Below are 12,855 nucleotides of genomic sequence, written 5' to 3' on the forward strand. Positions count from 1 at the left end.
TGTTTCATTTTCTTATGAAAATATTGTTGACCCAATAACCTGATTTTCATAAGGAGCATTCTCATTGTTCCAGGTTATAAATTTTGAGCACTTCTGTTCATATAATTATAAATGATCACATAGTTTTAGTGTCTCCATTGCCACTAAAAAATTCAACACAGAACTCATGAGTTTTTTCTGTCAAATAAAGATGAAAGAGTCATACCCATTCTAGATATTAAACTTTGTAAACTATCCCATAGAATTTCTTTCCCAGAATAAATCAATATGAAAGTAGGATACTAGGTTGCACTGGGAGCAATATATCTTGAGACCACTGCAAAATAATCCTGCATAGAAATAGTCCTACGGTAACCATGGCATTAGGAATAGAAGAGTGGGGCATATGTTTCATCCTCAGGCTATCATGCATTATCATGCAGCTCAATAGGGAAAAATCAAAAACAAAAACAAACAAACAAACAAAACCCCACTCTCCTAGTTTACAGAAATCTTCAAGGAAAGAGCAATTTCTATATAAAGAGAAAATACACACAAAGATTAGTTTTAAGCCATTAGTTACATGTAGATTAAGGATTTTTAAAGAGGCAAATTGCAAATATACTTATTAAAACATTGTTATAATTAGGGATAGAGGTAATTTTTTAAAAATAATTAAAAAATCAATAGTTAGCCAGGTATGTCTCAAAATAACGCAATGGAAGTGCACTTCAAAAACTATCCTGTAAATTGGCAAGCCTGACCAGAAAGAATATTTATGCACTCTGTAACTTTCTTGTGGTCACTCTTTTGAAAGCTAGTTTTCTGGCAGGACACTTAAACTTTGAGTCAAAGTCTTTTAAATGTGATTTCATATTCAATTTTGTCCAGAGAATTGTAGGATGGTTTACTGATGAAAAGACCCACTCTATTGTAAGCAGCTAAGGATCTAGTGGCAAATATGGGCTTCCAAAACAAGTCGGACATAAATACCACAACAGAGACTTGCACAGAGGCCAAGCCTGTCAGAAGCAGGAGAATCAGTTCAATCTGAGCACACTGTGAAGACCCGGGGTCTGAGAAGATGATAGTGTGTGCAAGCGGAGGAATGCAAACCCCATGAGAACAGGCACATGGCTACTTTGCACTGTGGTAGACCCTAGTATATTCTATTGCCTGACACAGAGAAGGTACTCAATAGGTATTTACCAATGAATTATTAAGTGAATGCAAAACATGAGGAAAGGAATTGACATTCTAATCAGAGGGTACACCTCATTCAAAGACCCAACTCTGTAGATAGCTGGCTTTCCAGACACCTCTTCTACATGGGTACTAGAGGTGATTAGCTGCTGTGCTGAGTGCAGTGATTAAATAGATTGGCCAGATTAAGGATCGCTCTTCATGCAATGCAAAGAAGTTTTACAGCTCATTTTATGGGAAATAGTTAGCCTGGGAGATGGTGGGCAGCATACAACATCTGCCTTAGGGAATTTCACTCTGCTAACACTGTTCACAGCAAGGGAATATGAGCTTTTTGATTAATTAGGCACTGGGGATGAGAAAGAGAAAGGTGTTGGAGATGCCTCCATTGTTCTAATGGAGACTAACTTTTCCATGGAGAATGGTAAGATAATTTGGGTGCATTTTAGGTAATGAAGATTTGATATCCAAGTTAAGGGGTGGAAACCAAAACTAAATGCTGATCCTACAGTTTTTCTAGTACCCAGTATTTAAAAATTAAGCTTTATATAAAAGGAAAATTAAAGAACTTTTTCTTTTTGCTCTAGAAAACTGGTTTTAAGAAATTGAACAAAAGGACTATTTTATATATAGTACTTTAAGATATGTCTTGATGTCTTTGCAATTATAACTCTCTTTTAAGAATAAACATATATGGTTATATTATGATTATAATGAACTGCACTGTTCTCTGCTAGGTTTACTAGGTAATTAAACACTATGAGATTATATGGAAGAAACTACAATTCATCTAACTATAAAATATAACGGACATTTACATTTATACGTTTGGTCTTCTGTCATCTTGGAGTAGGTAGGTTAGCAAAATAAAATCTCTGTAGTTTCACTTTGAACTTGACCTACAGGCCAAAGAAGATCTAAATATTACTTCCTGTTGGGGGTGAGTGATTTAAAGTATATTTCAACAATGAGATACAATATGTAAAGCTTAGATTTATTTTTTTAAAATAATTTGCACCATTTTGCCATGTTCCTTCCGAAAAAGATGAATTTGATTTCTAATGAAAACTATAATTATTAATTGAATCCCTATTTGTTTAGTACAAAATTAAGAATATTTCTTTAATCCAAATCCCTGAACAAATCCAATTAAAGAAACCCAAGATGACCAGTAATCTTACTTCATTTTTTAAAGCTATATTTCCTTCCAAGGAAAATGGTCCATATGAAATTTGTTATGTAGTAAATAGGAAGTTCCTAATGAGTTCAAAAAAATTAATAATTGCTCCCAAATAAATTTTAAGTCTATAATAACAATAATATTGGTGAAAAATATATACATTTAACATTTGCTCAAGTGCTTCCTTGTCAACAAGGCCTGCTCTAACTTCCCTGTTTCACTGTAATTGCTATATCTGACACCCCTCCTCCTAATCCTCTGACTCCCTTCTTTTTCTAAAGCATGAATCCATACCCTTCTTATAAAATGTATAATTTGCTTAATTTTTATTTATTTTTTAATTTACTGTTTTCTTCACCAAAACACAAGATTTATAGTGGTAGTGAATTTGTTTATTTATTATGTATCTCAAATATCTGGAAAAGTACATGACATAAATAAACTTTTAGTAAATAATTGCTTAGTAAGTCATTAATTTTAGATATTTTCTTTAATTTCAATTAACCATGCAAAATATATATATATGTATATATATACATATATATATGTATATATATACATACATATACACACATACATATATATATATATGTATATATATATATAATAAGAAAAGAAGTAAATAGATAAAGGCTTAAAGATAAAATTATGGCATGAGCCACAATTAATTTCATTGTAGGTGGAAAGATAAAAAATGGTTTGGAGCTAAAATTTGTCTCCCTGAAAATTCTTGTTAATAGAGCTACAGAGTTCTCATGTAGATGATAGAGGTGATAATTTGCTGCCACTTTTACTGCTAATGGTGGTAATGATCATGTGTTACTGTTGAAGATGATAGATATTCAGTAGTCCCTCAGATTCCTGGAAGTGATTTAGGAGAATTCCTATCTAAGAATTACATTCCTATGCTGCACATAAAAAGAGGTATTTTCCAGGACCCACCAACTTCTCTCACTATAGGACATGGCATCAACATTAACAGGACTCCCTACTGGTATCTAAAATAAAAGTGGTGGGTAGATATAGATGCATTGTCCATCAATCCTATATTACTCTCTGAACATAGCTGAAATGTTTTTAGAGAGGAAAAGGAACTGGGAAAGGAAAGGATGACCTCAAAAGGACACTAACTGTACCTGGGGGAATCTATTTGTCAGGTTCCAATGGGCAGCTAGATCAACCATCATTCTTATGGTTTCCATGAGAAATGAGCCCTAGGTATCAAAAATCAATTAGCAGTTACAAAAAAAGGAATCGAGTTACTAGTTCTTTCCCTCACAAATAAGTCTTAGTATTATTCAAAAAGACACCTCAGAATTTTACTCTAGATCAATGTCTAAACCTCCAGGCATCTTCAAATGAAACAACCTGGAAAATCAGTATGCTTTTAATGAAAAATATGAGATAATTATTTTTCATTCATTTAATATAACTTGCTGTTCCTCAAAGGGAAAAGTTCAAAGAAAAAAAATTCTTACAACAAATTTCAGCTTGTTTTAAATTAAGTGTTGTTTATTAGGGAGTGAAAATGCTTATTGCAAGAATTCAAAGGGTCTGGTAAGTACAGCAGTGAACATGTTTCTTAATATTAAGAATGAGAGACATTAGTTTCACCAAATAAGGAGACAGCAATTCTAGAACATCAGACCCTTAGAACAAATATGAAAAAGAAAATTTTATCTTGGATTACAGAGGTACTATAGGCATTTTTTTTCCTGATTACTCTTCCTGTTTCCTAGATTGGGTAAAATTCAGTGGCAAAGTCAGTGTTAGTGCCACTCAGTCTTCACCTGACACTCTTTAGATGTCCTCTTTTACTCATCTAAATCCTGTTGTTCAGAGACAGTGTTTATAGAGGAGATAATCCAGAAAGGGAAGTTGACTCCCCGACACTTTTAGGAAGCACAGCAGCAGTCCACAGATGAGACCTCTTTTCAAATTTCTATTTTGACTGAAGTCAAAGTTCTAATTCCATTGATGTCAATACTTCATTGTGTTACCACAACAATTTTTATTAAAGAAATTATTGACTGTTGATAATATTTTTTTCTCTCATGTATCTTTAGTTTTATGAATTACAAAAATGTAGTTCTTCACATCCTATGTTGTTGAAATATTATCTAGCCAATAGCATGAGCATATTGGAAGCATTCATACTTTGATTTATCTATACTATAAACATCCCACCTTACATAATTTGTTTGAATACTTTATGTCATTTCTTGAAAACCTCACCAGTGTGTTCCTATGCATCTTCCAGAGGTGTTTTTTTTTAAAGGAATATATTTATTTTGTTCCCAAATTTTTATGTACTTTTATTATGAAATATTTCATAACTATGCACATTGTAAAATATTACAGTATTTTTAAAAAGCATAGTGAATGAAATGGTTATATACCACAATTTAGTTTAAGAAATAGAACATAACAATTTTTAGAAATCTCCATGAGCCTTTATCTGATTCCATTTCCTTCCACACACAATCACCTCCACACCCTTGTAAAGACAGCCACCGTACAAAATTTTGCATTAATTATTCTGCTTTTTTTTTTTTGGTTTGTTATTAAGGGTGTGGATTTTACCATGGCAACAAATACCCAAAAGATCAAGAGTATCAAATAGCTAGAAATAGACTGGTTCCATAATCTGGAATACCGTAGCTCTTTCTGTTTGTACTCTACAATCCTCACTATTGAACCCTTTGGTCCAAGGTGGTTGTGCTATCTCTCTCCATCTATTTAGTATTACAGCTAATAGAACCAGCAAAGATGAAAGTACAGAGCATATATAGTTATAATTTATTTTATTATTCATCTGGTTTTAGGAATATTCAGATTTTCTACTTCTATTTGAATTAGTTGCAATTTTCTAGGAATTCATGCAAAAATACCTGGTTATTTCTTATATCTACTTATTTATTTAATATCTTTAGTACTGATGTATTATTTTTACTTGTGCTTCTAAACATTTTATTCAAGTAATCTTTCCAAAAATATTTTTATTTTATTAATCTTACAAGTCTTGTCCAAGAGCCAGAATGTACTTCAAGAGTATCTTTTGATGTTAAACTCTTAAGATTTTGGCTAATAGAAAGGTCTTTATGATTTAAAAAAAAAATTTTGTGTGGTTATGAAGTGCTAGGTTGCCTAATATTTTCTTTCTACATTGAGATATATTCCCATTGGGTTTTTTTCTTTTGTGAAAAAATCAGCAAGCTATCAGTTAAAGAATTACTCCTTTGTAAGCAATCTTTTCTCATTGATTAAAGAGTTATGTGGTGTGTGCTCTAGAATTTCATTTTGACATACTTAAAAATACATTCCTTCTGACTCTGTTTATTGATCTCTTCCAATAATTCTTAAGAAGTCTCAAGTATCATTTTTCAATATTCAATTTTCTGGTTTTCCTTATTCCTTCCCTCTAGTTTCCAATTAAATCCATATTAAGTTTTCTCACTTTATCTTCTAAGATTACTGACATCTCTTTTTATTTTCCTTCTCTTTGTCTTGCTGGATTGAATTATGGATAATAACTTAGATTTATCTTCCAGCTCAGTAATTCTACTTCTATTTCATTTTGAGTATTCACTGAGTGTTTAAATTCCATTTGCCTCTTTTTAAGATGTGCTTGATTATTTCACAATCTCTTTCTCTATGCTAATATTTTCAATCCCTTCTCCAAATTAATTAGTAATAGATTATTTACTTATGTTCTGCATCTAGTACCTTTAGCAACCAGTGTCCTCATTGGTTTCTCTCTTTGGTCATTTTTATTTTCTTATCATTTTCATTTTGTTGTCTTATTTTCTTGAATGTTTTGTGCTAGTTGAAATGCTAGGATTTTTAAAAATTTCTATGGAAATTATTGAAGTTTGGGATTGCAACTGCTTATAAAAGTTCAAATTATATTATTATTTTTTTCTTTGAAGACACAAGTGATGCCACTTTATGCTAAAAGCCATGCCCATATTTAGGAATTTTCAGAGGACTTCATATTTTTCCTTAACTCAGTCTGGCATTTTATTGCTCTCTATTTCTACAAGGGATGGCAACTTTGTGAATGTTTTCCCATATGATTCCTCCCCACTCAGTTGACCTTGGGCATTATCTTCCATTGCAATTTTTTTTTGCAACAATATAAACTGAAGCCCTCACATGTAAACCTGACTTATTACTCCTTTATTTTAAATTGCCTAGTTGTACTTTATTTGTAGTCAATACAGATTCCTTACTTTTGTATTAGTTCAGTGATGCATTTTAGGAAATTATTTTAATGTTTTAAATAGCATTTTGTTTAACAAGGAATTTGATTTGTCATATGACGAATCAACAAATCTGCTATATTGTCTATATTAAACCATTTCAGTCAGTTTTACCACTATACAAATAACAAGGTTTTTTTGAATGTGTGTGTGTGTGTGTGTGCGCGCACGCGTGCACGCAAGCACTTACGCACTTAGTCAAGAAACTGCAAAGGAAGCTTCTAAATAGTTAACATTTAGGGTAATACCATTTTGTAAATCAATCCTTGATTTAATGATTTTTCATCACTGATGAAAGAAATAATACTTTTTATGAAGAGTTTTTATGCCTTGAATGCTAAATTTTAAATATCTTAGTTTATCCTACTCTTACTATATAAGCTGTTATCCCAATTCACCATATTTCACATAGTTCTTTAATAACTAAAATAACTAAAAATATAAAATATAAAATAAATAACATGATATACAAATATAAAAAAGTCAAGATAAAATAGATGTAAATCCTATCCCAAAGAGTGTCCTTGATCATTTAAATTTTATTACAGCTCCTCTGTGTTGTTCAGGTTAGTACTGAACAGATCTCCACTGGATCTTCACGAAGAGCTCACACAAGAGTAAGGGAAGAATCCTCTCTTAGGTTTTCTCACACTTCAGTTATGTATTAATTTCATTCTGTGGTTTTTTCAGAGAAAGTATGTCCTTATAGAAATTATTTGCAAGCCTTATGCATTTTATGGGAAGACTGATTTAATTAGAAGTAATTAACATAATCTGATATCCACTTAACTGAGCACATGGAAATTCAATATTGCAAACAAGGGAGACAGGACCTCAATGTCTCAATATCTGTGCACTATGGAGCTCTATGCATTCCTCCCTTTATTCTTGACATCATCCACCAACATGTGAATCTACCATAAAGACACCAAGGTCAATCTGTGCATTAATTATTAGTAAAGATTTAGTCAACTTCTTGTTTTTTAAATAAAATATACATGTTGCATTTTCCATTAAGATGGTTAATTAAACAGGCCCATTTACCTCCACTTTATTCTGAGTCTCCATTAATATAAGAACAAATAGACTGTTTTAAGTTACAATCACAATTATATAAATATCAAGAGAAGAGATGGCAACGAAATCATTTTGGAAATTAAAAAGTAAAAATATGGGTGAAAAAATATTCAGTTATCCAGGAACATAAATACTAGATCAGTAGTAAAGAAACCCAATAAATAATCCAGTTTACATAGAAGCTGCTTTCAAAGTTTAGAAAATTTGCTTATGAAGCAGTTAAATCCCTACATGTCTTCCTAAATTCCACATGGATACCACTTCTCCTCCTCCACCAAACAAAAGTCTAATCTTTAGACGTTACAAAAAAGGGTAAGGAGAAGCAGACAGAGTTCTAGGTCCAGGAAGGATGTCACAGTAACACATGGGGCTCTGAGTGAGGGCTCATTTGCTGAATGTCATGAACCCTATCTTCTACTTCACTACTCCTGGTAGCAGGTCAATGCCCTCAAGGTGTTGGCAGGCAGCACACCAGAAGAGTCTTCCCTGAGGAATGCACTCAGCACCAGAGAAATAATGAAAACATACTGACATTAGAATTTTTCAAAAAACAGTCCAGTCAGACAATACCACAGTGAAGTTTATAGCCAACAAATCCCAAAACACATGTGCAGTGTCTCAAAGCGACTTTTCACTGCCTTAAATATGGGCGAAAATTCTTGGATACCTGAGAAAAAGCCTCAGGCATGAAAGATAGAGTCCCAAACAAACAAAAAGGAAACAACTACTTGCAGGAAATCTATGCAAGAAGATGAACACTTGAGAAAAGAAAATATCATTATTCCATGCAGAGAAGTAAACAAAGAAATTGCTATCATAAAATACAAATAGCATTCTACAAAAGAAACAAGAAGACAAAAATATAAAATAAATAACAAGATATAGAAATATTAAAAAGATGTAAAAATCATAAGTGGAAAATTCAGTAGACAAAATAGGGAGAAATAAGATTAAGAGAATAATAGGAGTTTTAGGTAAAGAACAGAGAAAATAGAAGATAGATTGAAAATGCATGAAATTTTCCACTATAAAGAATATAAATTTTATCATTAAAGGCCTACTGGGTGTCTGCAGCATGCCTGAAATGGACTCACACAGGGGAAGGTGTAATTGAACTTTGAACTTTCAGAATACTATGGGTAGAGAGAAGATCCTAAAAACTTTAAAAAGAGGGGAAAAAACTGATTCCTTTAAAAAGATTAAAAATACAAATGGCTGAATACTTCTCTGCCCAACACTGGAAAATCAGAGACAATAGGAAAAAAAGCCTTTAAAATCCTGAGTTACATTTATTTCCAGCCTATAATCAATATGCAGCTAAAGTAGCTACCATCTACGTAGGTTTTTGCTATTCTTGGGGGTGGCAAGAGGGAGAAATGACAAACTTTAGGCAATGCATGGAAACTCTGGAAGGAATGTTGCCCAGTCAATGAAATTTATAGACTATTTGATGTGGTTAAAGTAACCTATCACCTGATTGCTTTCAGAGAAATCTAAACAACAAGGGAATGTCTGGGACTGATCTAGTGGTATGCACTTAAAAAACTAAGGAAGTGAGGGAGAGAACAGGAAAATTTACACAAACAAGCACAAACAATATTACTTGTGGATTTTAATAGCACTCTAGACAACACACTGAAGCACTGTACTCTGCTGTAAGCAAAAATCATGATACTGCTATAATGTTCGGAAGATGGACATATAAAAATTCATTCAGTGAAGGAAGCTCTGAAAGAATGTAAATTCTCACCATCGAAGATAGTGGAAAATTGTTATGCTGCAACTGAGAAATGAAGATATGTCACATGTGAATACTATTAAAGTCAATGCAAATAAATATCCAAAAATATCAAGAAGCTAATTTTGGCAAGGAGAAAATAGTTATCAGGAACTTATGTCTTTTCCAATTATTCCTTCATAATTATTTAAACTATAACTAGAAGCCTTAATGTTTTCATATTACACTCACCCCAGAGAATTATATTTTATAGCCCCATGGAGACTACTTATTTTGCCCATGCTGATTCACATATGCATTTTTAGCACCAAGGTTGGAAATGTGTAACTTGCCACTGAAATCTGCAATTATGGCCACCAGGTGGCAAAAGTGAGTTATAACTGGGCCTGCGGGATTTCTGTTCTGACATATCTGTGTGATGATGTCATAGGATCTGCATTTGGTCATGTCCTAGTCGAAATATTTTCAGTTACTTGGAAAATGTGGAAGGCATACTTGAAAAGTCTTGAATGTCGCATATTTGCACGGAAGAATTAAAGAGTGGTGGTATTGGAATTGAATTAAAACACAGTAGGTTACGATTGTGGTAAATAAATATAAAATGTGGTTACCTGCAAAGTCTTACAAGTAGAGTTTAAAACTTACATAAGTAAAGAGTCTTCTAGAAGGCAAAATAGTAGCAGAGAAAAATCACTGAGAGGGAACTCATAAACAGGAACTTTGGCTTCAAATGTGGAATAACTAGTCTCATATCATTCTCCTGAAAACTTAGTTTTTTGTACCAGGTCTTCTCTAAATACCTATCTACTGTAAAGTCTGTGATTCTTTTACATGTTGATAAACGCTTTTTTATGGTTGTACAAGATACAAAATAGATCAAGATCAAATACTCATTGCATGATTAAGAAATAACTATTGGAGCCCAGTGTAGTAGCACAGGCCTATAATCCCAGAGGCTCAGAAAGCTGAGACAAGTAGATTGCAAGTTCAAAGCCAGTCTCAGCAATTTAGTGAGGTACTTAGCAACTCAGTGAGATTCTGTCTCTCAATAAAATATTTAAAAAGCGCTGAGGATGTTGCTTGGTGGTTAAGCATCCCTGGGTTCAATCCCCGGTACCAAAAAAAAAAAAAAAAAAAAAAAAAGAAAAGAAAATAAATAACTATTGGAAATATTTTGACATATATGTTTCGTTTTAGCCTTATTTCTGGTATGTGGATATATTTTTGTCTTTAAAAAATTACATTTTGTATATTTAATTTCTCAAAAGTCTCCTTACAGATTGCATGAACACTTTTCCTTTCATAATATACCTATGGCAATGTCCTTCTAGGACAAAATGCATACATTCACACACACCATCACACACACATACACAGATGCACAACAGATTCCTTCTCTACTTCCCAAGAAATGTAGTGACTATTTTATTTCCTGGTATCTGCCTACATGTGTCCTCATAGTCAGGGTCTAAGTTTCTACTCCAAAAGATTGATTCCAACCTGTTCTTGGGATAGGGCAAAACCCTTTGTCTTAGGTCAAAACCCCTGTCCAGCAGAACACTAAAGACTAATTTGCTGTAAAACTTTACCTCTTTTTTTTTCTCATAATTTCTGCATCACTAGCTACTCAAATAGTGGCTCATTTCAGGCTTTCCTGAAAGCTGTATTTTTTTGGTTCGTTGCTCTTTACTACTATTCTCAATCTTTACCCTTTGTTTCATTGTCATCTCTTCAACTAGTTCAACTCAGCAATCACATGTCCTTGGCAAATATAATAAATTCAAATGTAAGAGGCTTGTGTTTATTGCCAACATATTCAACTGTTCATCTCCAATTCCACCTCAAAAACACCTTCTCTTAACCTTAAATTTGCATTATTATCTTTTAATGTTTCCATTTACTATGGAATTTGAATTTACTCTACATTTTAATGCCTGCCTTAATCATACATATTTGCATAAGCATCAATTCATGTGCAGTAGCATTAATGTGCATTAATCATGTATTAAAGATGTTTTTATAGAAAAAAGTATGGTAAATTCATAAGGAATTAATTATTTTCTGTTTTGATTTGTTTTGTATCTGTCATTTTAATCATTTTTCGTGTGTGTATGCATGCAAATATTTGCAGCTATGCTTTTATATTAAATTCAATTTTTCTTTAACTGTATTTTTATAAGTTATAATATGTCAATGAGAAATTATATACACATTACCTTTTAAATGTCTTTTTTTATCAATTCAATAATGTTCAAATTATGCATCACTTTCTGATTTATGATTGATGTCTTTCCTATAGCAAAATATTTAATATGTAAGTGTTAAATTTCATTTGTCATATTGTATCACTCATAAAAAATTTTTAAACTAATTTTGCCATTCTATTTACATACCAGCTTTGCAAGTTTTTAATGGAAATTTGTATCACATGGCAAATATAAATCATTCCCATGTAGAAAATATAAGGCAAATGTAGACATTAGTAAATTTATTCCTTTTGGATAAAGAGTAGATACCTTTGGGGGTTGACCTTTAAGTTAATTAAAAAGTAAATTACAATCCAAAGTACCATACCCTGTAATGCTAAATGCCATTCCCACACCCATGATGACTTTTAGGGAGTAGTAATTTTTTCCTTATTGTGATTTTGCCAAAAGATTTTACTGTGAAAATGTTGCAGACACATGCTTATCTATATGGAGCAGAGCAGTGATTCTGTGCATCCTCCAGAAAAGAGAAACTTTCACTCCTTTGGCAGGCATGTAAATTGGTGTGGTTATTATGAAAAATACTATAAATCTTCCTCAAAATATTAAAAATAGTATTACCATATGGTCCAGCAATACCACTTCTGGATATCCAAGAGAAATGAAATCAATATTGCAAAGAAATATCTGCAGTTCACATTCTTTACAGTACTATTCTCAATAGCCAAGATATGGAAACAACTTCTTAACTGATGAATGGCTGAAGAGAGAGAATGTGGTCTGGGTTAGTGTGACAGCCTCCTCCTTATGGGTTTCCTTGTCCCAGGTCTTGCACACTTCAGACATTTTCTTCACACTACAGCCTTAAAATGTATTTAAAGTACATATTAACACCCACATACACACATGCACAAGACAACAAGTGTTCATAAATTTCTTAATGACATTTTGTATTTTTGCAAGGTTGTAGTATGTGAAGCAGGTCTGAAATAGGTAAAGATTCATGCAAGAAGTCTCATAAAGACCTTACTTGAGTAACCTAGGTCAGGTAGCAGTAGAAATAGAGAAAACTAGACAGAGTCCCTACATATTTACGCAGATAAAATTGACAGAAACTAGTGAGATGAGGAAGTGAATGTTTTTAAGGAGAACAAGAAATGCAGCAGAGTGACTGAAAGTATGGACTCCAAAGCAAGACTACATGGTTTC

The 12,855-nt window shown here is 32.6% G+C and overlaps 1 protein-coding gene across 1 annotated transcript in view; it reads left to right on the forward strand.

Annotated features, from left to right (window-relative positions):
• Slc13a1 (solute carrier family 13 member 1) overlaps window positions 1–12,855 on the forward strand; it is a 91,857-nt gene that overhangs the window by 44,470 nt on the left and 34,532 nt on the right. The window lies entirely within an intron of this gene.

This window comes from Ictidomys tridecemlineatus, chromosome 2 (genome assembly GCF_052094955.1).
Source record: "Ictidomys tridecemlineatus isolate mIctTri1 chromosome 2, mIctTri1.hap1, whole genome shotgun sequence".
NCBI classification, from domain to species: domain Eukaryota; kingdom Metazoa; phylum Chordata; class Mammalia; order Rodentia; family Sciuridae; genus Ictidomys; species Ictidomys tridecemlineatus.